Raw genomic sequence first — 25,506 nt, 5'->3', positions numbered from 1 at the left:
TCCTGGCCAGCACAGGCCCATGATCCCCGGAGGACACAGGACTCCTAAGTGATGCTGGGTAAACGGAGCTCCATCCGTCTGTATCCGAGGGAGTACGGAGGTTGAAGTTACGGTAGTGAGGGAAGGGAGAGCAAAATTCAGAAAAGTGTTCGCCTGAGAATGACATGACCTGCAGATGCAGGTCGGGAGTGCACACATGGGCAGGTCCACGTTGAGGATGGAGCGTCTTGGTGCACATGCGTGCAAGATTCCCCAGGCACGTGTGAGTGTGAACGTAAATGCTGGGAAGGTGGGGGCTGTGTCTATCTCCCTCACTGCTGAATTCCCAGCACCTGGCGCATGGTGCGAGATCAATAAACATTTGTAGAGTGAATGCATAAATGTGTGCTTGCGTGGAAAGGTTAAAGTTATCTGTTTTCTAACTTGACAATCTGTTATTTGAGCTTTCTGCCCAGGAAATACATTGAGAAAATGCTTGGCATGGTGATCTACACCCACCGTTTCTTTTTTTATTTATTTTAAAAATTTTATCGATGAACAACATACATACACAGAAGTGTGCACATCATCTGTGTACATTTTAATGGATTGTCACGAAATGAACACCCATTGCCACCCAGATGGAGAATAAGCAGAACATTTCCAGCGCCCATAAGCTGCCACGTGCCCTGTTTAGTGACTATCCTCTATGGGTAACCTGTCTTCCAGCAATGTAGAATAGTTCTGCTTGTCTTTACACTTAATATAAATGCAATTGTGCAACTGGTACTCATTTGTGTTGGCTTCTTTCATTCAAAATTTTATTTGTGAAAATCATCCACATTGCCCAGGGAAGTTGTAGACTGTTTACTTTCATTTTTATATAGCAAGGGTTGGCAAATTTGTTCTGGAAAGGGCCAGAGAGTAAATACTTGAGGATCTGCAGGCTATAGTATTTCTTTCGTAACTGCTCAGCTTTGCTAGTTAGTGCAAAAGCTGCCATAGACTATATGTAATGAATGGATATGGCTGTGTTCCAATAAAACTTTATTTACAAAATAGGAAATGGTCAGATATGACCATGGGCTGGATTTGCCCATCTTGTTATGTGGTATACCTTTCTGGGAGTATGGCACAATCTTTCAGTTTAAATGTTGATGGAGATTTGGGTAGTTCTCGGCTTTAGGCTGTTACAAAGAATGCTGCTGTGAACATGCTCACACACATCTTCTGGCGCACATATATTTTCATTTTTCATTTTTGTTGGGTGTATACCTAGGCATGGGATCTCTGGGTGCTAGGAGGTCCTGCCAAATGAGCAACTGTAGCACCGCTGGTTCTTAATTAGTTGGGCTCTTATATTTTCTACAGTGCAACTGTTTTTCTCCTCTTCCTGCATGCTGTTGCTTTGCATAGGCACTGCTTATTTCTGCCACCAGGACCTGCCCTCAGAGGCTGCAACTTCACTGCAAGGACACAGGGAAGACAGCTACCAGCTTGCACAAAACATGGCGGATCCACAGTGCAACCTGAAATTGAGGGGTTGGTGACACAAAGACCCAGGCCCAGCTCAAAGGAGCCAACTCAGATGACAGGTTTTATAAGCTCAACTCTTCTCTTTGGTACATTTGCTCTTCCTGCCATTTCATCTCCCACTTCCTTGACCACAATAACTTGCATCTCATGGCAAGCAAAGGGGGCCTTACCTGAGTGACTGATATGTGTGGAGGTTGTATATTTGCATCCCATGTCCTTGAAAGAAGGTCAGAATGTCAGAGCTGGAAGGTCATGAGCCCATGTCCTGCATGTTGTGAATAAGGAAATAGAAGTTCCATGATGGGAGGAGCTGGCCGAGGCTTCCACACTCCGGCAGGGCTGGGTCTGCCAGACTCCAGCCAGGAGCCTGTCCCTAACTCCAGGTCAATGAATGCCTCATTGCTAAGGGGCCCACAGTGAAAGGGGCTGGCCAATCATCCTCCAATGGCTTCATCACTTAGAACACATCCAACCCCTTACTCCTTTCTGTTTCTCCAACATCCCAAGCTCTTTCCCATCCCAGGGCCTTTGCACATGCTGTTCCCTATACCTGGAGCACCCTTCCCCCTGTGTTCATGGGGCTGACTCATTCTACTCATTAGGATCTTAGCCAGAGGTCACCTTCTCGGAGAGGCGTTCCCCAATTGTCCAATATCAGCGAGACACCATCCCCCTCCACCCACTCTCCATCCACCTCCCTTATGTGACTTTCTTCACAGCACTCAACACTGTCTGAAATTATCTTATTTATTTATTTGTCTATTTTGTGAGCCCCGTCAGGGCAAGGATTGCCTTCGTGCCCACTGCTCTATCCCAGTGCCTCCAAGAAGCTTGACATGTAGTAAGCATTTAGAATATGTTGAATGAATGAATGAATGAACGAATGAATGAACAAATGAATGGAAAGAGCACCTACAGCAGAGTAGCTCACAATGCAGATACATCCTCAAGCAGTGCAAGCTCTCGTGGCCACCCGGATTAAGACCTCCCCAGTATCGGCAACAGCTGCTAGCTTCTTTGTATATGGAAGCATATTGACCCAGGGCTGAAGGAACACTTGCAGTGATTTGTGTTTACTTCTCTGATCAATAGGTATCTCAGTGCTCACCCCAACACTATCTATTGCTGATGGTTATTAATTACCCTGCCTGCCTTTTCTTGCATCTCTTGACCCTTCATGAAGTTTGTCCTTGTCCATCCTCTGCTTTGGGGATTTCGCAGGCCTGTGGCTGAGGTCAGGAGGGGGCTCGAGAGTGTTGTTTATTTTCTTCTCCTTCTGAACTTGATGTTTGAACCACAGGTCTAGACTCTGCCCCGTTCTCTCCTGTGCATTTTCAGAAAAGCACCTGTGGAGAGGCTGGGGTGGGAACGTTGTAGGAAAAAGGGCGCCTTGGTTCCAACCTCAAGCCTGCCCTTCACTTGCTGTGTGTTCTTGGCCCCACCACTTTCCCTCTCTGGGCCTTGATTCTACTCCCCTTCAAAATGAGAAGTCTCTCAGAGACTCCCTCAAGTCCTTATATGTTAGGATTCTTCAAGTTTGGGATTCTTCATGAACAGCCTCCACACTCTAAATGCCCAAAGGGTCAAGCAACCCGAGTCCTGCCATCTTTCTTGATTGGGGATATTGTCCATCCCTGTAACCTCTGAACAGCATACCTTCATTTATTCATTCAACAATCACTCATGCATCTAGATACACTTCTAACAGACACTTTTGGGGATCTGCACATATATCTGGTATGTGCTTAGTCAGTCACTGTTAAATAAAAGCCACTCCATCCCCCTTCCTCTGGTCATATAGAATGAAGCTCTATTATCCCTATTATATGGATGAGGAGACTGCGGTTAAGGACTCACCCAAGGTCACACAGCTAGTGGGTGGCTGAACCAGGATTTCAACCCAGAGCTGCCTAGCTTAACGTTTGTCATCTGGCCGTTCCAACTGAGAAACCCAACCTTAAAATTCTCATCTCCTCTGCCCCCCTTGAAGAGAGATCCCTGGAGGTGAACTTGGCCATATGCCATTGCTTTTCGTCAAAGGTAGAGCACTTTAGAAAAGGACTGTGGTCATTACAACACTGAACCAAAGTATGGGTGGCTTATGGCCTGGAGGAGTTCATAAACTAGGTCCAATTAGTTGCCACCAATTAACACTGCACCACAGACCCCTCCCTCCTGGCACCAAAGTCCTTTCAGAATCAAAAAGACAGACGACCCAGGTCATACCTGAAGAAAGAAGCTACGCACCGAATACCATTTACTATGCAAAGCAGATTCCTTTTTCCTAGAATGTGCTGATGTTGAGTCATGGAAATACATTCAAATTAACCCCTGAGCGATCCTCTTCCAAATTCCTCATTTAGGGTTGACTCCCTGGCACATGATATTACTAATCCAGAGCTCCAGGAAGGCACACTGATTACCTTGGATGCATATGAGAGCTCCACTAACACACTATGTGGTTCAGGGTGGAAATCAGAGCTCATGGTACAAGCTCCAGCCCCCAGTGCAGCATCAAAGGTCCCCCAGGACCTGGCTCAAACCAAATTCATTCATGAACTCATTAAACAAATACTTACTGAGCACCTACTATATGCCAGACACTGTTCCCTGTGCTGGAGATACAGTAGTGAATAAAACAGTCAAAAGTCCCTGCCCTCCAGGAATTTACATTCCAGTGGGAGAGAAAGATAACAACAATACATTCTATAGCACAGTAGATGGGGAGAAGTGTTATGAAGAAAAACAAAGCAGGATCCAGCAGCAGACAGTGCTGTGAGGTGAGGATGATGATTCAAAACAGGGTTATCAGGGAAGATCTGAAGGAGACAGTTGGACCCAAACTTTATTCCAAGGCTGCTGAAATGATCTAAGGAGAGCTGATGGGGGTTCCGTGCGGGGTAGAAACCGGGGAGGTGCAAGAGGAGCACAGAGTCTCTCAAAATATTTGGAAAGTACAGCCCACTGTGTCTACAGTGGATTAAAAGTGGGGAGGGAGTGGAATCAAGGGAAGAATCAAAGATGACCCCAAGGTGTCCTGAGCCCCTGGGAGGGTGGATCTGTTGACTCCTGCAATGGGCACGTCTGTAAATTAAATTGGGGAGATCAGTTCAGGTTGGGGATAGCAAGTTTGAGGTGCATATTCAACACGCAAGTGGAGTAGGCAAGCAGGCCAGACAGTTTCCTTACAGATCTTCGACTCCATGAAGAGTCTCTGCCATCTATCTTTGTTCACACAGAGCCTCTACCTGAAGGGCCCTCCCTATCTCAGCAGGAGCAGTCCCTACCCTCATTGACAACTTATCCACGAACCTGGAATACTGCCCCTCTTCAGAAATCTCCCAGCCCCTCTCCCTACAGCTTTTCCAGGCACTTGCTCTTTCCTACCAGAACTTAACAGGCTGACAAAAGAGGAAATATTTAGGAGTTGAGCAGGGGATGGAGGGAATTGCTGCCCTCATATCTCATGAGTGACCGACTCTCTCCTCGGGAGTATGTTGACCTGCCTTCTCCCCCTGCCTCCTGAGGACCCCAGTCTCTTCTTAAGAGTCACAGGCCTTTTCACAATATGCCTTTATCAATATGATTCCAATAAACGTTTCAGTTCCGCATATAAATTCCAGGGCCTGGCCGCCCAGCAGAGGCGACCTGCTCAATCAGCAGACCATAAAGATGTAATAATGCAATTAAAAGGTATGGCCTGTCACCCTCATAAAGCTGGAGATCAATGCAGGGGAGCTGAGGACATCAGGGAGAGGAATCTGGATTCTCTGCAACATCTGAAGGATGAGGAAACCGGATGATTCAACAGAATCGGGGAACAAGATACCTGGACCTGGAGAGGTTCCAGCTCCAGCTTAGGATCCCATCTTGGACCTCTGGCCTCCTTCAGTGGGTTGGATGTCAAGAGATGTGGGATCTGTCTCCAGGTCACACTCAGAGACCCTGAGATTTTTAAACAAGTCCCTTCAGTTCTTTAAGCCTCAGCCTCCTCACCAGTAAAGTGGGTGTAATGATAATACTATCTTCTTCACAAGATTGTTGAGACAGAGCAGACGCAGAAAAATTTAATGCTGGAGGGATCCTAGTCCATAAGCTGCAAGATCAAATACCTACAGGGGCTAGGCGAATGATGGTATGAGCTGGACCACTGAGGCTGGAGAACCTCTTGCCATTCATAAAATCATAAAGAATTTGAGTGGAAGGAATCTCAGATCAAACCTTCTCCATTTTGTTTATTGCAGGCATAACACAGATCTGGGGAGGGTGAGGGATTCCATGAAGCCCAGAAGAGCATCATTGATGGAGATGGGACCAGAACTCAAATACACTGACTCTGAATTTAGTGCTTAAAGCACTGTCCCACTCAGATGTCCAAGGGAAAGAGGCTGAGAGTGGGAGTAAGAATCACTGGAAGAGAGAAGAGATGAGCCCTAATTTACCTGCAGACAGAAGATAGTCAAGGAGAGATGAACCATAAAAGGCCAAGTTATCTCTGGAATGATGGGCACCCATTGATGACCTTGGAAATTATGGACTTGAAACCAGAGAACTCTAAGTTCAAGTCTTATGCTTATATTGCTTACAATAGTGATATATTGCTTACAAAACTGGCCTTATTCTCCATTCCTCTCTGTGTGTTTGCCATTTGTAATGTGTCTTTGCAGTTCCTTCAGTTGGGAAGTGGAGTCTATTTCTCTACCTCTTTAGTTTGGATTAGCCATCTGGTGGAGGAGATTGTGTGTCTTTTCCAAGCCTGGGCCTCAAGAGGCCTTATGCATTTCTGTTCTTTATTTTGGAATTTGCCGTATACCATGAGTCTGCTGGAGGATGAAAAACACGTGGTTCTTAATCCCCATCAACACAGCTCAACAGTTAGCCAAATAACAGACTTAAGGAAGACTATCCTAGACCATCTAGAAGCATGAATGAGCCCAGTCATGATTAGCTGAACCCAGCCAAGACCAGAAGCACCCATATGACTGTAGGGTTGTAAACAATAATAAGTGCTTATTATTTGAAGCCACTGAGCTTTGGCATTGTTTGTTACTCAGCAACAGCTAACTGATACATCTTGGTTCCTTATTTCCTAGCCTTATAATCTTGGGAAAATTCCCTCACGGCGTCAAGCCTCAGTTTCCCCAGTTGCAAAATAGTGGCAATGGTGATGATAATGATAATGTCAACCCACCAAGGTCTTTGTGGTGATTAAACAAGAGAATGCACTCAAGGCTAAGAGCATAGTACCTGGCATACAGTGAGTGCTCAATATATGTTGATTTCTTTCTTCCAGGAAGCCATGCCACAGCCTTGGTCCACCAAGAGATTAGAGGATATGTGGTTTGCTCCCATTTCAGAAAGACTAGTAGTTAAATAGAAGCTACGCCTTGGAATTCCAAACCCAAATCCTTAGGCACCCCTGGACTCCTCTGGAACCCCTGGCCTGCAGGCCAGTCAGGGCAGGGGTAAGTGCCAGGGCAGGCAGCCTTGATGCCGGCTGAGTTCAGCAGTGCAGTTTGCTCTGCTTGCCAGAGCTTGCATGTTTACATACATCCCATAATTACCATCTGCACAGCCAGCGGCATTTGTTGCAAATGGGCCGTTTCCATCTGTTGAAGCAATTTCCTCAGAGGAATTTGCATTGATCACTTTTTTATGCAAAGCTTTTGTATAGATCATTTTTCCCCCCAATGGTTTTTAATAGGTCTAAATATTTGAAGGGCAGGGAGGGGCCTCAGAAGGAAGGAGGTTGAGGACTGGGGAGAGTCGTGGTGCGGGGGGAGGGGGGGGAGAACATGGGGAGAGAAGATGTCCTCTTCCACAAAACCCCACCTGTATTCCTCATCTGCAGTGACCCAACTCAACCACTGTTCAGGACCCCAGCCCAGGCAATGCCATTTCAAATATTTATTGTTTGCCTTTATACTTGAGCTGGTAGCTCGTGGTTAATGGAGAGGCCTCGGAATGAGGGGAAATGGGGCGTGGTAATCAGCCAAGCAACTGGTGACTGCAGCTCAGAGCTTTGTACCTGAGAGGACCAGATGGACAACTTTGCATATTTTTGACAGCTGTAATGAACAGGGCAGCTCCATATTGATTAAATGTCTGGGAAATTAGTGCAACCCTCTGGAGCTTCACTATTTACTATTTCTGCTCAAATTCTCAGCAAAGTTTATACAAGCAGAAGTCTGCGGTAAGAGAAGGGGAAAAAGAGGAGACAGTTGAACAAGATGATAAATGCTTTCTAGGGGCCCCAGCGCAAGAGATGCAAAATGGGGGCTGACTGTGGTTTTATCATTGAGCTCCTGGAGGGTAAACATCTAGGTTGATTCATTTCTGCATTCCCAGTGTCCAGCATGGTACCTGGCACAGCGTAGGCTCTCAGGAGATGATTGGCCCTAGACAGAACATTTGACTAGAAATAAAAATCTAGATTCTGGGCTCAGGCAGAGATTTGAGGCTCAATAGGCAGATGAAAGACTGTGCCTTTAAAGTAAATGAAGTCACATCCTTGAAAATATAACTAAATCTTTAGTAAACAAAAAAAAAATCATGTGGAGGTAAGTGATGTCCCTGCTGTTACCCCAGCCCCACATTGATTCTCCTTTTTCTCCTTTGAGCATCATGACACTCAGTGGCTATGTGACACTGGATAAATAAAACAAGATTGGTCTAAACATGCCCCGACAAGACTCAGGTGGAGTTTTTCAAGGTATGGTCTGCAAAACACCTGCATCAGAATCAGGTGGGAAGCGGATTACAAATGCAGATTCTTGGGCCCTTGTTAAAGAAAAATTTATTCAGACATGTGTTAAAAATGTTGAGGAAGACTTTATTCAAGGAGGTAGTGGGTATGTCACTACTACAATGGGGATTTTGCAATAGGTGAGAGATTGTGGGCTCAACTCCAAATGAATACAACAAGCCAAAGTGGGAATTTACAGCTAAGGAGCAGAACTGGGGGAGAGCGGGCATCTGTGGATGGAAAATTACTAAGAGTCAGGGTAATTCTTTGCTAGACTGGTCTAATAGGATTCTTGCTGAATTCAGGCCAGAGTGATAAGATATCAAGGGTCGGGGATTAGGAATTTGATCAGATATCAAGGGTGATCAGACCAAGGATGGGGGATTTTGGCTAAACTGACTCAGCAAGATTCTTGCTAAAACTGGAGTAAGCAGGTCAAAGACAGAGTCCATGGTCCACGTCTAATCAGAAAGAGGACTCAGAGGAGCCTGACTCAAATTTGGCCGAAAGAGAGAGTCATTGTCACCCCCAAGAATCAACAGGTTAAATAAGTTCCTAAGGGATTCTAATGTGCTGAAGTTGGAGGATCACTGTGGGCTCTGGAATCCTGGGTTAGAATCCTAGCCCTGCCTCTTGCCAGTCATGTGACCTGAACAGGTCAGAGTTGCCCAATTGAAAGGCCTTGGAGCTGTCCCTGGTGCTGCCCTGGGCTTCGGTGCCTCACTCTACTAGTCTGTTTTTCCCACCCTAATTCATGACCTCTCTTCATTCAGTAAGCCATGTTCTGTCCCTTCCACAGATGTCTGGTCTCCTGTGCATGACCTCATACTAGGAAAACACATTCTGAAACTCCTGTATATGCTCTGACCCTTCTCTTTATTGTTTGTAGAGATCTCTCCTACTTCTGATTCCAGGGGCCTGGCCACACTTCACCTAACACCTATTGATTCTGATCTTTGGCAAATGCAGTCATTGCAACAGAATCTCAATGCCTCCATCAGGAGAAAAGAGAGAAAAATCCTGGGTGGGAGTCTAGGCATCAGACAGATATGCAGATTGGTCTAAGTGACTTATTTGCTATACTTTTTTTCATTTGTCATATTCACAGAGGTAAATCGGGTCTTGAATAGCACAGTAAGTCTTCAATAAATGTTGAAAGGATGGAGGGAAAAAGGACAGATTCAATACATGACAGATTGATGGAAATGATGATGATGATGATGATGATGATGATGATGGCGACGACAATGCAGATGTCGATCATGGGGACAGTGATGATAGTAATGGCTCCATTCTGCCACAGGCCCCACAAAGAGTTACTCATTTATATCACTGGCTCCTGAAGACATTTGGGTTTGAGACCCTGGTTTATTAGCTGGATGAAGAAATGGGTGGATGGATGGACGGATGGACGGAGGGGTACAGGGGTGGAGGGAGGGATGGAGTGATAGATGTATGAATGGATGGAAAGAAGGACAAAAAGAAAGGTTGGAGGAAGAAAGGAAAGAAAGTGAGATATAAAAAAAGAAAGAAAAGGAAGATAGTGAAGACTAGAGAAAGAAAAGAAAAATGGGGGGATGAGGAAGACCATAAATTCTATTGTGCTGTAAACACTCATCAAGCAAGACTAAGAGATAATGAAGTAAATTCATCCAATTCATCACAGAATATTACTGTACTTCATTTACTTTCCCTCCAATTAGGTAAAAAGCCTATTCTATTAACAGCCACCCTTGCAGATCCAGACAAAATTAACTCCTGGTGCCTCATCCAGGAAGCAGGGCAATTGATTCTTCCCCCTAATCCGTTTATTTCATTAGCAATACATTTATTTGGTACATGCATTTTGCCACGCTGCAGCAATGAAATGTCCCTGCAAGGTGTGGGGTATGGGGGAGCGTTTGGAATATTAACCATATCACTATTACCACCACGGCAGTGCTTAAAGATCATATGTAAATCAAATGTCAAGGGAGAAAATTGTAGCGAGGGCTGTCAGGAAACAATTTAGCAGTGGTTAAAGGCACAGCTCATGGCTGGGTGAATCGTGAACTTTGCAAATGGAAAACCGAGCTGGCTTCCACTGTGGAGGCTGATGAGACCCAGGGGGAAAAGAGTGGGGAGGCTGGGGAAATGCTGGATATTTGTACCCCACAAAAAGGAAAACAAACAAACAAACAATGCATTAGCTTTTAAATATTCACAGCCAGCTGCTATGGTGAGTTCCCATTGAAAGTGAATTTGGCCTATTCAAGAATTTCACCACCATTTCTGCCTTTTTCATTTAGAAGGAGGATTTAATTACATGGAAAGAGCAGCTTTTTCAAAAAAAATACTGTGGGTCCTTTATTTGTCCAGACCTCAGGAGGTTGGTTTCCATGTTGCAAAACAGATGATAATGATGATGATGATTTTACTATCACATGTCCCAAGGATGTTTGACCTATAATTCTTTTCTTGTTAAGTTATCCTTTTCTTGGGGAGTTGATCATATGTGTGTGTGTGTGTGTGTGTGTGTGTGTGTGTGTCCGTATGTGCTTGTAAAATGATTGGTGGCTTACTCTGTCAACGTTCAGTCACTGCTCAAGGTATTTCAAGCAGGAAGGGATTTAATACAGGGAGTTAGAAGCTTCCTTAATTGTTAGAAACACAGAAGGAACACAGCTCAGGAAATCCAGAAGCACCAGAATCACAGGGAGTATCATGGGAAATGTTGGTTGCCTGTCGCCTGGAAATAGACGATTCCCAAAGTTAATGTAGACGCCACCTGCAAAACCCATGCCTTCCTTTTGCCAACACCTTGCCCCTGCCTGCAGCTCCCTCTAGGGTACTACGTCTTCTCCTTTCCCACCTTCAAATCTCATGCAAGGGCTCCTCCTTCTTTCAGACAACTCCCCTCTCCATAAACTGTATCTCATGGAAAGAAAATTGCTTTGGAACTCAAATCATGACTCCAGCAGCAAAACTGAGACCTTGTGCAAGGAGATTCACCTCCGAGAGCCTCAGATCTCTCAGCTCTGATGTGGGCTTAATAGTACCTGGTCACAACGGAGATGTTGCTGGGACGAAGTATAAAATATCTAGGTACCCAGCACATAGTAGATGCCAAATCAATGCCAATTGTTTTTTTTCCTCTTCCTTTTACCTTTGTGTCTCCCTGGGAAGTTCATTTTGAAGCCAATTTCATCCACAGAGATATTACCAGGGCAGAGGGAGAGAATTCCCAAGGTTCCGGGTCCCCCTGGGAAAAGTCCTCCTTTAAAGAAAGCCATTAAGGATTTAATTTCTTATCATCTTCGATTCCAACTAGCCAGAGTGTTATGAATAATATCCTATTAGCTGGAGACGTTCAAACAATCACCCGTTAACATGTTCTTACGGCGAAATGATGAAGCGTCCTCCGAAATCACGGCGCTTATCTGTGGCCCACTCAGCAGGCACTCCATCACGCCCACCAACGACACTTCTTGTATTGCTGTCTTGGATTCCAACTAATCATTATGGGGAGGCAGGCAGCGAGAGAGCTGGGAGCCTCCCTTGGCTTCAGGCTCCTGAGACAGGGCCTTGCTTCACCTTGGCCTGCCCCCTGGTGTATGGTAAAGTACCTGCCCCGGAGGGGATCGGAGCAGCTTCTTGAGAGATAATCATTAGGCAAATCACCAACATTCAGTGATTTTGTAATAGGGAAACAAAGTCAGGAAAGCACTGATTGCAAAATGCATCGAGCCAAGAACAGACAAAAAGAGAGGAAAATAACACAAAGGAGTTATTTAAAATAAAGAAAGATATAAATGAAACAGCTAAAATAGAGACATGAAGTTTCAAGAGTAAGAAGAGCCCCCAAGATTGGCTATTCCAGTTTTTATTCCTCTCCCCTCAAACCCCAGAAAAATGTGTGTTATAGAAGCTGAGCCCAGCAAGGCATTCTCTGGCCAGGTAAATTAGGGAAGCACTGAGTCATCAGAGCCCATCTTGCTGCTTCAAAGTATACATCACATGCTAAGGACTCCGACCTGCCCTGTAGGTAAGACAGCCACTTAATTCTTTCGGTACAACGCTTACCAAACCTGTTTAACCACGGAATCCCTCTTTTTGTCCCTGCATCTGCCAGAACCATTCGTTGGTAGTCACGAGGCTTATCTGTGAGACAATGAGCCTAAGCTCTCTTTGCTTTTAGAGTCTCTCTTAATTAAAAGAAATTTTTCCCTATTTTTATACTGATCCGAGATCAAAAGGAAGTGTGATATGTATTTCATAAAATGGCTCCTTTTGAGAATTTTGGAGGGTGATGGTGACCCCACTGAGCTCTGCAACAAGGAAAGAGGAAAAGGAGTTATAGGTACTGTGTTCCTACTATGTGCTAAGCACTTCAGAAGCATTGCCCCACTAACCCCCCCAATAATCCTATGAAGTACATCCCATTGTTTCCCCCTTAACAGATAAGAAAACTGAGGCCAGCAAGGCTTGCTAAAGAGCCCCATTTCCCTGAGCCAGTGACAGCCCATGTGTGGATTCTGAGTCCTGGCCCAGAGCACTTTTACCTGGGACAAGACGCTCCTTAGTCCTTAGGGTGCCGGGACCCACTTTACAGATATGATGAGTCTGGGTGTTCAAATGCAGAGGACTCATGGACCCAGTAAGGTCCAGAATTAAGGCTACTATGCTTCCACAGTGCTGCTACCAGAGGCAGGACAGTGCCCAGATGCAAGCAGGGGAAGAGTCTACCGGCCCCCACGGCCCCCCCCCCGCTGTGAAAAGACAAAAACCGTCAAGACAGGTGAGACTCAGTCTCCCATCTCAGCGTGCAATAGCTCCCAACATTTCACTAATCCCCCCAATCAACTTGTAAGTTCTTCCTGTTATTGTACCCACTTTATAGATGAGGCAACTCGAGGCTTGGGGAGGTTGTTTACCTTGCCAAGAAGTAAAGTCATTTAGAATTTAGGAAAGAAAAAAAAAAATGGGAAGGAAGGAAGCTCCAAGAAAGGACAAATGATCATTTTTGAGTACTTTGTATATGGCCTTCCAGGCTGGAGTTCCTCGTTTAGTTTTCTCAGAAATTAGAACTAAGCAGGTGCCTGGCTCCCACTTTACAGATGATGATGCTGAGGTCAGAGGTTTTAAGTGAGTCCTTCCAGACCACAACAGGGTAAGATCTGGACCCGCTCCTGCTCCCAGCCCAGACCTGTTCTCTTCCCTCTTCCCTTCCCTCAGCTCCCTGAGGAATTTCAGGGACTGTTCTTATTCTTGGGGTTGCGGATATGGAGGACAATGGATCAGGCACTTGGCGGGTGGGGGAGAGGAACAGCTAGAGGAAGGATGCTCCTATTTAGGGGAACTTCTATGCTTAAACACTTCCCTGCCGGTTCTCTCTGACCTTGGGCGGCTGCCATCACCTTAAATGCACAGTAATACACGCTCAGTCACTGTTCAATGCCCAGGGGAATGGTTTAAGGCCCTCCACTGGAGTGAATATTTTTATGCAGGGTATAATTCCTTTTAAGACCTTCACAGCGTTCCTGCAGCCTCCACCATGCCCTCTCCTCCGGAGAGCGTGCAGCAGAAAGAAAAGCTACTTTCTAATGAGGGAGCAGCGAGCTTCAGGCAGAGGAGCCCAGGCTGCACCGCCCCCGGGCTGAGGGAAGTGTCTGCTTTCTTATTATCTTCTATTTTGCCCCCTAAAATCCATCCTCGGTAATAATAATTATGGCCAACATTTATAGAGTGCTTGCTGTGCGTCAGGCCTATTGTAGAGACCAACACTTATAATCTCATTTAATCCTAACAACACTGAGAGACTGGTATCCCATTTTACAGATGAGTAACTGAAACACAGAGAAGGCAAGTGCTATATGACTTACCCAAGGTCACACAGCAAGAAAGGGGGAAGCCAGACTAGAAAACTAGGGAGTCTGGGTTCCATATATAACACCAAAATACATTCCATCCAGCAACCAACCAGGGGGATCACCCCAAAGAACAAACCTAATCATGTCACTCCCCAGCTCCAAATCCTCCAGGCTCTCTACTGCCCTTGGGCTGGAGATCAGATCCTTCCCCACTGCATCTTCAGACCCTGCCTACCTCTCCATCTTTGTTTTGTCCCACACTATTCCTGGCTCTCAGCATGATGCTGTACTGGCCTCTTGTGTTTCTAGAACCCTCCACACTCTTGCCTTTGCCACAAAGGGCCTTTGCATCTGCCTTTCCTCTGCTTGGAACACTCTTAGCCACACACCTTCAATCCATTCTCACCTGGTTAACTCCATCTCATCCAAACACCACTTCCTCAGGGAAGCCTGCCCTGATTGCCACTCTTGGTCAACACCTCCGTTAGTTCCCTTTGCTGCAACTGCCACATATCTACTCGTACATTTGTTTATGAGATTATTTCATCCACATCTGTTGCTAAAATTAAACGGTCCATGCCAGGAAGGCAGAAACCATGATTATCTTGTACACTGCTATTTTTCTGGCTCCTGGAATCATGGGCATCCAAAATATATGCTGAATGACTGAACAAATGAGTAGATGAATGAGTGAGTGAATAGCCATAGGGAAGGAGCAAGGCATCCGGGTTGGCAGAGCAAGTCCTGTAGGGCTGGGACTAGGGTGACGCAAGTGAGGCACTCACCTCTGGCACAGAATTTAAGGGGCACCAAAAAATTCAGTAATCAAGATAAACGTTTTAATGCAATATTTCAAAAAATCAAATTTAATGCAAACAAAAATCCATGATGAACAAAGTCTAAACATTTTAAATAAAGTGCCATATGAGTCACATTGGTGCCTGAGGCAAAAGGGAAAATCAGTAATTCTAATTCTGTCTTTGTTTAAAATTTTGATATTTTGTTCATCAGAGATTGGTTTGCCTTAACTTTCGCTTTTTAAAAAAACACTTCACTGAAGCGGTTTTTCTTTTTTGTTTTTGTTTTTTTACCTCGACTACTGGGATTTTTGATACCCTCCTTTCAATTCTGTGCCCAATGCTTTCCTCATTCTAGTTCTGGCTGGTTCCAGTCTTTGCTTCGCCATCAGGTAGCTCTGCAACCTCAAGCAAGCCATGTGACCACTCTGGTCTTCTCCTTCCTCATCATCAGCAACGGGAGGTGGCCCACAGTCGGGCCCTTCATCAGTGACATGGTGAACATGAGCACCAAGCAGGTGCCACAGGGCCTTTGCACTTGCAGTTTCCTTTGCCTAGAACATGCCAGGAACACGTAAATGGCAGCTGCCCAATTAGTAGTGTCATTTCTATTTCATAAATGAGGAAAGTGAGGCTCAGGATATTAAATGAGTTGCTTCAAGTTGCAAATCTTGTAAGCCACGGAGCTGAGTCTTAAACCTTCATCTTGTGTTCTCCACTGTCTCTCCAAGTCCAACCCTCCTCAGTGAGCAGAGGCAGAGCTTGAGAACAGAGCAGGGAAGAACAGGCAGCAAGCGAGGGGCAGAGATAGGACTAGAACCCAGGTCTCCTGGTCCCCAGCTAAGGCACCTTCCTCAACCCCATGGTGCTTTTGGAATTTGCAGAGACTTGTAAGACTATGTGCAGTGCCCACCAAAGAGCCCAGGAAACTATGTAGCTCAGTCGTGGGGGCATTTGAGGCATCTTCCAGCGGCCAGCAACTGGAGGCATCCTCCCTTCACGGTGGTCTCATATTTCATGCAGCTCAGAATTCTCTCCTCTCTGACCTGGTGCAGCTACCTCTGCCCTCCTAGAAGCATGGAACAGTGAAACGGAGGTGCTTGGAGAGGCAGATGGTTCTCAGAAGATGCGTTTTGGGCAAACTCTTTAAAAACAATCCTTCCTCAACTCCTCGGTTCCTCTGCCATTAGCAGAAGAAAAGTATTGTGAAAACAGCGCAAGCTGTGCAGTTGGACAGAGGTGGACTTGAACCCAGTTGCCTGGCCTTGGAAAGTCCCTTCACCTCTATGACGCACCATTCATTTGTCAAAAGTGGATAAGAGATGTAAGTGCATGTGTTTTTGTGTATATGCATGTCTACGTGTACGTGTACCTCGTGTATGGGTGCACACCAGCCAGCACGTGTGTGCATGCCTGCATGTGTCTGTGCTTTTGTGTATGCATGTGTATCTGTGTGTGTAAATGTATGTAAGTGCATGTGTGTTTGTGTACATACACGTCTACACGTGTATGTGGCACATGTACGTCTGAATATGTGTGTGTGCATGTCTGTGTGTACATAAGGATGTGAATGAGTGTGTGTCCTTATGTATGGGTGCACATCCGTGTGTGTGTGTCTGTGTTTCTGTATGTGCACGTGTCTCCTCTTTGGTAGACGAGAAGCCCAATAAATGAGGTGAAGGATAATGGATGCGAAATATTTTTGAACACTGCCCATTCCTTCACACGCATAGTGAGAGAGTGTTAACATTCACATCCAGGATGAAAAGCCGTTTTGACTGATCTCCCCCACACCTTCCCCTCTCCCTTTGCTTCCCTTAAGTTCTCTAATTGTCAGCTCTGTCCACACAAAGAGCAGTGGATCCCAGCAGCATGTAACCTTCCCTGACCAAGTCGCTTGAGAAAGCCAAGCTTTCTGGTTGATGGAAGATCACCTCTCTTTAATTACCGTTTTGAAAATTACATTTTGGATGGAAATCTCTGCAAATCTCACTCTGTTCTTTGATACTTTGGATGGGGGCCCTCGAACTGAATCTCAGATCTATCATTATGAGCATCACTAAGTTTCCAGAGAGATGAAAGGGTCTGCACACGAAGGGGTGTTTCCCACACACAGAGTGGCCCCAGACTGCTCTGGTTTTGACATTAGTGAGGTTTCTTCCAAACAGTCCTTTCTCTCCCGAGCCCACGAAGGCATCCACAGCCACCTTTATCTGCTTTTGCCTGCAGCTGTTTGCTCCCTCTCCCTTCTATTTGTTGCATCCAACCTGCAGCCCAGGCCAGCTAACTACCTTTGTTAATACTGTGTGCAAAATCAGGGTAACTAGGCTCTGAGTGAGAGTCAAGAGTCACTGGTTAAGATGAAGATTTTACAGCATTAATATCCTTGCTGTTATTGGTTGGCGGGTGGACAGTAAGAGTCCTGGTTCACCAAACTCAAAGAGCTGTGCCAGGCCAAACAAAGCCTCCATCTGCTTCATTCATTCATTCATTCATTCATTCATCACAAGTTAATAGAGCTCCAGCTACGTGACAGGTATTGTTCTCAGCACAGGGGCTCAGGGATGCCCAGAGGCTTTCTGGATATCTGAGGCTTCCAGAGAGGTGAGCTGTGGATAGCTGAGGTGTTCCTGAATAAGACATGGGACCTGCCCTTAAGATTTTGGTCTTTTGGAGGAGACAGGACACAGCGGACACACAAGGGCATATGCCAACACTCAGAGACACGTACATGTACACACATGTATGTGTTTGCAAACACACACGCTCACACATCAGGCAGTGCACTAGGAGGGCTAAGTGTGGAGGGTGGTAGCCAGGCATTTGGGACATCTAGGTGGGTTGAGGCAGGACAGGGAGGCCCCTCCCTACCTTGCCATCACCTCCTCTAATTCAGGTGAGTTTTTTGTGGCAAAGGACCAGGGAGAGAGTCAGAAGACCTGGAATCTAGTCCCTGTACCCCAAATGATCTCTGTGCAATTGTGACCTTTTTTTTACATTTTTTAAATTGGTCTATAACTGACATATAACACTGTATTAGTTTTAGGTGTACAACATAGTAATTTGATATATGTTTATGTTGCAAAATGACTACCACAGTAAGTCTAGTTAACATTCATCACCACACATAGTTTTAATTTTTTTTCTTGTGATGTGAACTTCTAAGATCTACCCTCTTAGCAACTTTCAGATATGCAAGACAGCATTGTTAACTATCGTCACCATGCTGCACATTATGTCCCTATGACTTACTTATCTTGTACCTGGAAGTTTGTACATTTTGACCACCTCCCTCCAATTCCCCCTTCCCCCACTCTCTCTGCCCATTTTTTAATCAGACTGTTTGATTGTGACCTGAATAATCCAACAGTTCCCCAATCTGGGCCTTGGTTCCCCAGCTTTAAAATGATGAAATTGGACCAGATGATATCTGAAGCCCATTTGAGTTCAAACACTCTAATCTTCTGATTCTAATAATAGAATCGATCATAATAATCACCTTGTACTGAGTGTTTACCATATTCTAAGTGTCATATAACCATCTTATTTAATCCTCACTTTAACCCAATGAAGCAGGTGCTACTTTCCCGTTTTATAGATGAGAAAACTGAGCCTACAAGCAATTAAGTGGCCTACCCAAGATCACGCAGCTAATTAGTGTCAGAGCTGGGATTTAGATCCAGGCTGTCCAATCCCAGAGTCCATGTTCTTAACCACCGATCTGCTGGGCTTCTAACATCCTGTGATGTTATGGTTCTGGGGTCCTGTGTTCTTAACCATCCATGCCCCTCCATGCTGCCCCATGCCTTTACTTAGGGCCTTTGTTAGCAACATCTCAGACTTCATGAGGCGGTGTGGGAGAGAGGGAAGAGGAGAGCCAGGGCCTCCGTTGCCTTGGAACTCCAGGCAGGCTGGCACCCCAAGGTCCCCGGGCCCAGTTCCCCTGCACGCTCATCTGGCACCGGCTGGCAGATGGGTACGCTGGCCAGTCCTGCCAGCTTGCCAGCTGGCCCAAAGCACCCAGTGGCTGGCACCTCGGCCACTTGGATGGGCTGCCGGCCCCCCTCACACAGGCATGCAGCTGGCAGTGAGGAGCAGATGGGCCGGCCGTCGGGCCATTGGCTCTCCGATAAACTGCCAGCTGGCTTTGCTGCGCCTGGTGCCTTGGCACCTCTGGGCTGGCATCGGGGGGCAGGAGGGCTGACACTCTGGCTTCCTATGGATGGGCAGCTGGCACAGGCAGCAGAGAGGAGGGCTCCTCGGCCCCCTCCTGGCTGCCCCCTTAAATGTCCAGGGGCCTTGCCAATGGGAACTGAAGCCAGAATCCACCCTATCGTCACCCTGAAGAGTCTGCAACGGGAGCGAGCTTCCTCTCCCACACTTTCCATGACCTGCATCGATTTTCACAAGCTCTGGCTTCCCTGGGATGTGCCCCATTCCTGCGCTCTGACTCCCAATGTTCTAGCCTCCTTTGTCTGCTAGGGAAGAGGTGGACCCTGGCAGGCACCCCCAGTCCCCGCCAGCTCCTCTCTACCTCCCTCAAAGTCTGGCCACCTGTCCCTTTACAGCTTGGCTCAGGCTCTGTGGCTGCCAGAGGACTGGGCCTATCGAGGGCTGGGATCCTGGTGAGATGCCATGTGAAAGCCAAGGAGATGTGGGCTCCAGTCCTGGCACATCCCCACGACTGTGGTGAGAACCTGGAGCCGCGCCTTTCCCTCTCTGGGCCTCGGTTTTCCCGTCACTTTTTTCCCATCTTTCACTCTAAAGTGAAGAGGTCATAATAGAATAGAGTCTCATCTTGGGGGTCCCTAGATAAACCTTAGTGGGTTCATTACCCCTGATATTTTATGCACAATCTCACGTGTTTGGGTGGTGTTATGGGTTGAATTGTGTCCCCCTGAAAGACGATGAAGTCTTAGCCCCCAGGACCTGTGAATGTGATCTTATTTGGAAATTGGGTCTCTGCAGATGACTGAGTTAAGATGAGGTCATGAGGATGGGCCCTCATCCAAGATGACCGTGTCCTTATAAAAGGGGGAATTTGGACACAGAGACGGAGGTAAGATGACGCAAAGATACAGGGAGAAGGCCACCTATGAGCCAAGGAACGCCTGAGGCCACCAGAACCTGGGAGAGCAATGGAACAGATTCTTCCTCCCCACCTCTGAAGGCACCAACCTGCTGACACATTGATTTCAGACTTCCCACCGCCAGAACTGTGAGACAATAAATTTCTGTTGTTCTAATCCACCCTGTTTGTGGTACCTTGTTACAGCAGCCCCGGGGCACTAATACAGATGGGCATAAACTTTTCTAAGAGATGGTCCATACATTTCACGAGGTTAGCAATGGGGGTCTTGACCCACCCCACCCCAACTCAGACCATTAAAGTCCTCCCCAATCCTGACATTCTAGAATTCTCCATAATGAAGTGGAAGGCACAGAAAAGCATGACAGCCAGGTTTGGCTCCCCAGGGGGTGCTTTATTCAGGCAAAGGGAATTCATTACCCATGATTTCAGATTTGGAGGAATTTAATCAGGACTAAAGGCCAGCTCTCCTTTAATATCTAACTTTGCATGTGGTATCAGAAGGCCTTGGTTCAAACCCCTGTTCCCTAATTTCTGGCTGGGAGACTGATTAAGCCTGTAGAGCCGCCAACTGGAAGGCAGATGAAAATGTGAATGAAGCAACTTTAAAAATTAATACTCTCTCATCCTATAATTCCACTTCTGGGAATTAATCTGAGGATACGTGTCAAATTATAGAAAGTTTTATTTTAAAAAGGCATTTATGGGAGTGGTTGGTTTATACATTTTTTAAAAAAGCAAACAAGGAAACAGCTGCCTCTAAATGGAGTTTGATGGTTTAGGATACTCTCAGCTGCAGGTAATAGGCAACCAACTTGAATGCCTGCAAGGCTCAGGACATCTATTATCTTACCTCGTGGGAAGCCCAGGGGGAGGGTGCACTGATGGGATGCTTCCAGGGGTCTGGATCTACTCCTCTGTGTCCTTCCCTGCATGTCCACTTTGTCCCTGGTCTGGCTCTCCTCATGGACACAAGATGGCTGCAGAAGTCCTAGTATCACTCTCTGATCCAGCCACCTGCAGAGAAAGAACAGGGGCAATGTCTCATGAATGCCTCTTTATAAAAGTCAATCAAGGACTTCCCTGGTGGTGCAGTGGTTAAGAATACACCTGCCAGTGCAGGGGACATGGGTTCGAGCCCTGGTCCGGGAAGATTCCACATGCTGCAGAGCAACTAAGCCCACGTACCACAACTACTGAGCCTGCGCTCTAGAGCCTGTGAGCCACAACTACTGAGCTCATGTGCCGCAGCTACTGAAGCCCACATGTTCTAGGGCCTGGTGCTGCAACTACTGAGCCCACATGCTGCAACTACTGAAGCCCGCGCGCCTAGAGCCCGTGCTCCGCAACAAGAGAAGCCACCGCAACGAGAAGCTCGCGCACTGCAACGAAGAGTAGCCCCTGCTCACCGCAACTAGAGAAAGCCCGCGCGCAGCAACGAAGACCCAATGCAGCCAAAAATAAATAAATAAATAAATTTATTTTAAAAAAATAAACAACAACAGTCAATCAACCTTTCCCAGAGGCTCCTATATCTCATCACCTGTGATTGTGCTGTGCACCCAGGTCTTAACCAACCCTGAAAAGACAAATGGGGTGACTGTGTTGGCATGGTCAGCCAGGGCCCACCTGTGAAGCTGGAGGTAGGTTACCTGCAGGACAAGGATGGTGAATTTGGACTGTATCTGGAAGGAAAAGGTGGGAGTGGGACTGAATATCTGGTACGCAATCACCAGGGAGATGATTAGCCATGGGACAGTGTGGTAGTCACTATCTGGTAGACTAGCAGCAATTTAAAAGTTAGAATTATGTTAAAATTAAAAGGCAAAATAATAAAAGGATATAAAGTCTGAGACATACATGACAAGGGTTAATACCATCAGTGGAAAATGCATACTTGCAAATCAGTAAGACCAACACTCTGAGATGACTGGCAAATATAAATATATAAGTAGGATATAAATATCCATCAGTCCAGTGAGAAAAGGAAAACTGATATCACTGATAATCAATACATTTTGTCTGTAAACCTGTCCAGGTTTATAGAAACTCACCAGTGCTACTGAATTTTTGAGGAAATGATCACTCAAATGCATTGTTGGTGAATGCATGAATCAGTATAGCAAGTTGGCCTTGAAACTGTGTCTGCTTTAGTTTTTTAATTGAGGCAAAATTCACATAACATAAAATAAAGCTTTTCAGAGCGGACAATTCAGTGGCATTTGGTACATTCACAATGCTGTGCGACCATGACCTTTATCTAGTTCCAAAGTATTTTCAACACCCCCGAAAGAAAATCCCATACTCATTAATCAATCACTCCCCTAACCCCCACCTCCCAGCCCCTGGCAACCACTAATCTGCTTTCTCTCTCTATGGATTTACCTATTCTGGATTTTCATATAAATGGAAACGTGCAATATGTGATCTTTTGTATCTGGCTTCTTTCACTTAGCATTGTTTTCTAGGTTCATCCATGTTATACTATACATCAATACTTCATTCCTTTTTATGGCTGAATAATATTCCATTATATATGCTGCTTTTTGACCCATCAATTTCACTTCTGGAAATTTATCCCAAGAAAATTATCACAAAGTGTGCAAAGAACAGCTGCCAGGATCTTCTGGAGATGTTATTTGGACAGCTGCAAGATGAGATTAAAGAAGTTATTTATGGGCTTCCCTGGTGGCGCAGTGGTTGAGAATCTGCCTGCCAATGCAGGGGACACGGGTTCGAGCCCTGGTCTGGGAAGATCCTACATGCCGCGGAGCAACTGGACCCGTGAGCCACAATTACTGAGCCTGTGCGTCTGGAGCCTGTGCTCCCCAACAAGAGAGGCTGCGATAGTGAGAGGCCTGCACACCGCAATGAAGAGTAGCCCCCGCTTGCCACAACTAGAGAAAAGACCTTGCACAGAAACGAAGACCCAATACAGCCATAAATTAATTAATTAATTAATTAATTTTTTAAAAAATTTTAAAAAAAAAGAAGTTATTTATGATTCATCTATATGATGGGGTACTATGAAGGCAACATCAGTTATATTACAGTAGAATGTTTCATAATGCTAGAAAACACTTATGACACATTGATGTTTTCTGAAAAGCAGATTATACAACTGCATGTTCTCGATAACCCAATTTTCCTTCATTCTTTACATTATATACAATATTTGTTACTTAAGGAGCATCCACTGTGTGCCAGGCACTGTTCTAGGTGCTAAATATAAAGCAGTGATATAAATAGACAGAAATTATTGACCTCAGGTAGCTTTCTACGTCATAGTGTGTGTAAGTCTGGTAGTTGTGGTGGGGGGGAGTGGGGAATCAATAGGAAGTCAGGGGTCCCATGAAGGAAGGTAGAAGCAGGTTATACTCATATGTGTTGAGAGTCTGGATGCATAAATAGAAAACAGCCTGGGTGGTGGCTTACAAGCGATCTTTATTTCTTTCTTTTTATGTGCCCATAATGCCCACATCTTCTTCAATAGACATATGTGCTACTTTTAAATTCAGGAAAAAGAAAGCTGACTTGAAAGTGGTGGGCTTATTAAGAACTAGCTGCATCACAACATCAAAATGAATATAATAGAAATTTAAATAAAACTGCACAGTCTAAATGTTATAGAATCTATGCTTACAGAGATTTTATATATTTAAAAGCTGGTTAGAAACCCAGTTTTTGTATAGTGATTGGCACATAGTGGGTGTTCAATAAATACCTATTGGAGGAATGGTTTATTTTCCCTTTTACATCTTATGTTTTGTATTTTCCACATGTTCCTCTGGAGCATTCAGTTCCTTTCTTTGTGAAACAAAACATCATATTTTTTAAAAAAAATTAAGATTATAATATATTTGCAAGGTAAGTAAAGTTTAGTGTAAGGAGATAAATGAAACCAGGTTTGCACAGAGTGCTTTCTGCCTCATAGTAGGCCTTCTAGAAATGTTTGTTTCTACTTTTCTCCCTGGAGTGCTTTTAAAAAGATCCTATTTACAAGAGAAAATTGATTCCCATGCAACTGTTTTTCTCCTGCACATCTGTGACATAAATCATAGCCTTCCTGAAGAGCATCTTCAGAGCTCGTAAACTCTCAGAATTGCAAGAAACCTTGAAGATTTCCCCATCCTATGCTTCATCGTCCCAATCCCAACTTATGAATGAGGAAACTGAGGCCCAGAGAGGGGAAGCAACCCGTCCTAGGTCACACTGGTGGCCAGTGACAGAACACGGATGGGAACTGTCTTAGTCTGATCTAGCTGCCATAACAAAATACTGCAGACTGGGCAGCTTCAACAACAGAAATTTATTTCCCCACTGTTTTGGAGGCTGGAAGTCCAAGATCAAGGTGTCAGCAGGGTTGAGTTCTGGTGAGAGCTCTCTTCCTGGCTTGCAGATGGTGACCTTCTCGCTGTGTCCTCACGTGCCTTTCTTCTGTGTGCGCATGGGGAGAGAGTCAGCTCTCTGATGACTCTTCCTCTTATAAGGCACCAGTCTTATTGGATCAGGGCCTCACCCTTATGACCTCATTTAGCATTTGACCACAGTGACCTCCCTAAAGGCCCCATCTCCAAATACAGTCACATTAGGGGTTGCAGGTTCAACATAGGAATTTTGAGGGCACAGAACTCAGCCCATAACAGGAACCCACTCCTCACTTCTCCCAGTTCAGTTCTTTCTACTAGGTCCAGCTTCCCCTGCCAACTAGAGCACGAAGGATGCTCAGGATACTATAAAACTTTATGCTCCTTGGGAAAGAATGGGTTGTCTGTTTGGAGCCTTTGCCTTCCTTACCCCACATCTACACTTCTGCTGGAGGCTGCCTTCATCCTTGCAAAGAGACAAGGTCCAGCTTCTAGGAGAAAAGCTCTAGAAGGCATGACATGTCTACGTGATGGAACAAAGGCCTGAGTCCCAGGGAGGCCAGTCTCAGGGGAGGGGCTGATGCTGTTTAGGGCAAACCTGGGTAGAAGCTTCCATGAAGGCAGTGACTGTAGGGCCATGTTCTTGAACTGGAGTCCAGGGATGGGACTCACTGAGGCCTGGACACCGAGATTGTACGCAGAACAGTGGGAATGTGCATTGTTCCTTGGGAGAGTATGCAATTTTTCACCAGATTGTCCAAAGGCATTTTAAGTCTCTCTCCCCCTCAAAGAATTTAAGAACCACTGTGTTATTGGACGAGGAAGCATTTCTGGTTGCAGAAGATCGAGTCATTAAGAGTGGAGCGTGGGAGGTGGGGGCAAAGTAAAAGAACAGACGGAGCTCACATCACTCACCCCTAGCTCTCTTCGGTCTGGGTAAGGGAAGAATTCCTGAAGCCCAGGGTTGCACTTCTCTTGAGTCTTTTTAACTCCAGAGATGTCCTTTTGCTTCTCATGCTCTCCTTTAAGCCACTGATGGCCCAAGCATTCCTAGTGCCCTGTGTCCAGAGACCAGCCACATTCTCTGGAAGCTGGTTGGAAATGCAGAATCTTAGACCCCATCCCAAAATTGCTGAATCTGAAT

At 45.7% G+C, this 25,506-nt stretch overlaps 1 long non-coding RNA gene across 7 annotated transcripts in view; it reads right to left on the bottom strand.

The window, feature by feature from the left end:
• Window positions 1-25,506, bottom strand: part of LOC309611136 — a 357,456-nt gene that overhangs the window by 186,114 nt on the left and 145,836 nt on the right. For all 7 annotated transcript variants that reach the window (XR_014234336.1, XR_014234337.1, XR_014234338.1 and 4 more), the window contains exon 2: window positions 20,849-21,012. This is a non-coding gene — a long non-coding RNA (uncharacterized lncRNA). The remainder of the gene's footprint in view (window positions 1-20,848; window positions 21,013-25,506) is intronic.

Source organism: Balaenoptera borealis, assembly GCF_965194805.1.
Source record: "Balaenoptera borealis genome assembly, chromosome: 14".
Classification (NCBI taxonomy): Eukaryota; Metazoa; Chordata; class Mammalia; order Artiodactyla; family Balaenopteridae; genus Balaenoptera; species Balaenoptera borealis.
Note: the sequence above shows the minus strand (reverse complement) of the source record. Positions and strands in the feature narration are given on the sequence as shown.